This window comes from Lactuca virosa, chromosome 8, assembly GCF_052849685.1.
Source record: "Lactuca virosa cultivar CGN04683 chromosome 8, Lactuca_virosa_CGN04683_v6, whole genome shotgun sequence".
Taxonomy (NCBI): domain Eukaryota; kingdom Viridiplantae; phylum Streptophyta; class Magnoliopsida; order Asterales; family Asteraceae; genus Lactuca; species Lactuca virosa.
The window spans coordinates 127,180,259-127,184,621 of NC_136433.1; the positions used below are offsets into that span (position 1 = coordinate 127,180,259).

A 4,363-nucleotide genomic window follows, 5' to 3' on the forward strand; every position below is an offset into this window, starting at 1 on the left:
CGATGTCGATGATTGAAGAAGATAAGTGGCTGGAGCTTGCCCGTTCGCCGACCAACACCATCAGCCACCACCGAGCCACCATCGCCACCGAACTCACCAGAATTTGCAGGTCAAGAAGCGAAAGTCAGGGGAAATCGGTTTCGCTCTGTAACACTTTCGTTCATGTTCAAGCTTTATATTCTGCTTTCGTTTGTTGATTATGATTTTCACTAGGAATCAAATTCGCACAAGCCACTTTCGTTCGGAGATCAGTCGCACACTTAGAACGATGTGTAATCTTTAGAATCACAGTTCTTGACTCGATTTTGAAATCGCATTAACCCTAAACGAAGGCTCGCTTATAATTGAATGTGTAATTGATTTGGAATCGGGAGGTAAAACAGAAATCGATCATATCAGCCTTCAGCGATTTCGAATATTACTAACTTGGGATTGAATGTTGCAACTAAAATCATTCAGAAGCAAAAATCGGTATTATCGTTCACTGTTCGAGCATCAGAGGATAGAAAATTGGTTTGTGTATTGCAAGCGTCATTGGAAGTCGAAATCATATTTTCAAAATCCGGATCAATCACGATCGGAATTGAATTTAGAACATACATCGGGTTTAATGGATGTCAATCAGAATTCATGATAGATGTGAAGTGGTTCAATTTTGACTTTTCCTAAGTCAAACGGGGTATTCTTGTGTTCCAACTTCAAGGTTGGGATTCCAGTGCTTTTGGAAGATGGTATTCAGATCCTTGTTTATGCTGGGGAATATGATTTTATTTGCAATTGGTTAGGTAAGATACGAATTCCAATTCTGTTGGAATGGAATCACGAATTCCAATTCTGTTGGAATCACAGAAGTTGATGCTTGAAGAACGGACCACAAAATTGAAACGAACCACATTATTCTTTTAGAATGTATTACTCGTTGTTAGATTTTGATGTTTTCTTTTAGAATGGAATCACGAATTCCAATTCTGTTTTCTCCAAGAAGTTTTTAAGGTTATTTTTAAACTGATGGTTCAAAACTATTGTTTGTCTTCAAAATATTCATTCATTCAAAACATTTATTTTGTCAGAATAGATAATCTGACATTCTCATAGAATATCATTCTAACAGAATTATCTTAGAATTATAATCTAATTAATTAAAAAAATGAAAATTCAAAATTAAGAAAATCAAATATATCTAAAAATTCGAAACTTTTTATTAATTAAACTTGTGTTTCCTAATTAGTAATTTTTTGGTAAATTAAGAAAGTGAATGTTACCTATTTATGCATACAATAACACAATAATTACTTTGAATAGAATAACCTAAGCCTATATATATATATATATATATATATATATATATATATATATATATATATATATATATATATATATATATATATATATATATATATATATTTCAACTTTGTCGACTTAAAATGATGTACTACTTTTAGGCTGGCTAGTGCATAACATGTTTAGGTTTTAAATTTATGTTTATATATGGGAAAAATGATATATTAAACAAATTATTTAAATTCAAAAGATGGGATGCTCTTTATGGTGTGAATCCACTAAAACACAGTTCGCAAAGTTTTGGATTGTTATTTAGCAAGTGTAGTGGAATGATTACTATGGATGTGGGTCCAATTTTATTAATTCAAGTATCCAAAGTATGATATTTTTTTAATTTACACAACAATGGTATGTGATACACATGATGATGATAAACGGAATAAAGAAAACATTCACATATATATATATATATATATATATATATATATATATATATATATATATATATATATATATATATATATATATATTTTAGTGAATTTAGTAGGACCGTTTTGAGCACGGTCCATGAAAAGTAATTTCCGAATTTAAAAAAAAAAGACAGTGGTCTTAAAGTGTTCCAAATGAGTTAAATTCCATTGCTTAAGACGAGCAGGAATGGTTTATTAAGAACAATAAAGACATTTTTTCAAATTAAGCCAAAAGTTGATATTTTCATATACCTTGTAATGTAGTATGATTTTGTATCAAAAAGCATTAAAAGAAAAAACAAAAAGTTGGTACAAAAGAGAAGCGGCAGTTGAACTCCTATCCAATCTTAAAAGCTTAGAAGAGCATGCTTGATTAAGCTGTTTAAAACATATATAGACCATAGTGTAACTGTTGCATCTTATACCATGAGTATTGTAGTGGCGCCAACAAATAAGTGGTACTATTTTTTGATCCCAAGTATGACAGCACCAGGTTCATCTTGTCCCTCAAAGTTGTATATGTATCTTGTTGTGTCAGAATATCGCATTTTCTCCCCAAAAGCTTCTAATATTAAATATTTAAATCTATTTTTAATAAAAGACTCCTTAAACCGCTACGTGTCACCCTTATAATCCACCTTCTTGCCACATGTCACTACCACAGCTACGTTTTGCTTTCTTTTCCCGCCCATTCCTTGCTTCAAATGTCGACATCATCAGCTCCTATTAATCAGCAAATCAGTTTTAATACTCCATTTACTTCCCTTAAAAACATTGAAATTTCATTTTATTTTTGTAAATACAATAAGAATAGAGATATCAGATATGATATCCCCTAAAATCAGGTATTGATATTTCAATTACCTTATCTTATACGAAATATATCTCCAACATAATAGGAATTCAATCATAAGGGTGATTAATTACGTAGATTTTTAATATTTAAAATTCGATTTGGATTATATATGTTTACCTTTTCAGTAGACTTATAAATATTGATCCCCTAAAATTGTTTTCTTCATTGGCATCTTCAAAGCTTTCAATCGATAATTCTTCTGAATCTCTGCAAACTACCCTCTGCATTCACATCAGGTTAGTATAAACAAATAATTGTTCAATGATTTATGTTTATGTGATGTGATCTACATTATGTTATTTACTTTATTTATTTTTTCTGCTCCTCCTGTTACGATTCTGATGTACCATCCTCTCAACAAGTATGTGGTAAAGGAAAGGTAAACTCACATAGTTAAAACACACACAAACTTAGATACACAGATTACACACACATTCAAAATACGTTTTATTGGGATAAATTGGTAAATTCATCTGGTTTGGCCTTGCAAAAAAAAAAAAATGCAGAACATTGGAAAATGCATAAAAAGGTTAAAAGATTGTACATTTGAATTCACCACGGTTGGATGTAAGTGGTTAAGCAACAAATTATAATCATTTATTTGAATCATGATTTAATCAAACCAAGCGGGAAATCTCCCATCCGAAAATTCATTTACACTAGCTGCAACTAAATTTTTTTCAGGATATACAGAGATAAATTCAGGATTTGTTTATTCACTACAATCAAATGTTATATACTAAGATTGAACCGGTAGAAAGTATTCCACCTGATTACAAACAATTTGCAGCTTCCTACAAAAAGCCCTAATTACTTACCAATTAAAATAACATAGTCGGTTCAATATTAGCCAGAAATTCCTCACTTTCTTTCTGAAATCGCAGCAAATCGAACCTCTTTTGACCATTTTTCTTCCGAAGCTGCACAAGAAATTCCATCGTGTGAACTGTGAAGGTATTTCCCCTTTTTCTCTATTCCATCTCTATTCCATGTTCTGATATGTGATTATTTTCAAGAATAAGATAAAATTTTAATTTAGTCCTCATACTTTAAAATAATACCAACTGATTTCAAACTCTTATCTTCTTGAAATCATGTTTAAAAATTAAATATTGTATTTTTAAATCATAAATAGGTTTATAACATTCATTTAACAAAAATATTTTGTAAATATGAATATTAATGTACAAAATTTATATAATACAAAAGTTCATTACCTGTGGATACAGTGTTTGGTATTTTTAAAATTATTATATGGACAAAAGTAATATCAATTGTAACAAAATAAACTTTGTATTGTAAAATAAAAACACAAAAACTATCCTAAATACATATTTATAAATGTAAATATGTACTTTTACGTGCTACAAAAACAATCGAAATTTTTTTAATCGTTATATTTAATTTATAATAAATACGAACTCCTTAGTTGAAATAAACAATCACAATCACTTTATAACGTACTATTTATAAATAATAATATTAATACGAATCATATAATTTAAAATGTAGTTTTTTGTTTAACGTTCATTATTTTATTTCATTAAACTTTCATTACCGACATATGAGTTATTTAGTTCAATTGGACACTTCTTTAAAAGAAAAATTCTCAAAATAATACACTTTAATCTTATCTTCTTTTTGTTTAAGTAAGTAGTTCTCTTTTGCAGATTCTATAAACAACATTGAGGATAATATCAATCGTCATAAACCGGAAGACATCGATTTTTATTTAAAGATTGTCTTTAATACTTTT

The 4,363-nt window shown here is 29.2% G+C and overlaps 1 long non-coding RNA gene across 1 annotated transcript; it reads right to left on the reverse strand.

Annotated features, from left to right (window-relative positions):
* Window positions 1-2,079: 2,079 nt before the first annotated feature.
* On the reverse strand, window positions 2,080-3,599 carry LOC145128334 (uncharacterized). Its single transcript, XR_013716818.1, has 3 exons — window positions 3,426-3,599; window positions 2,725-2,828; window positions 2,080-2,474 (listed from the first exon to the last, which is right to left on the reverse strand). It is a non-coding gene; the product is annotated as an uncharacterized LOC145128334 (long non-coding RNA).
* Window positions 3,600-4,363: the final 764 nt, after the last annotated feature.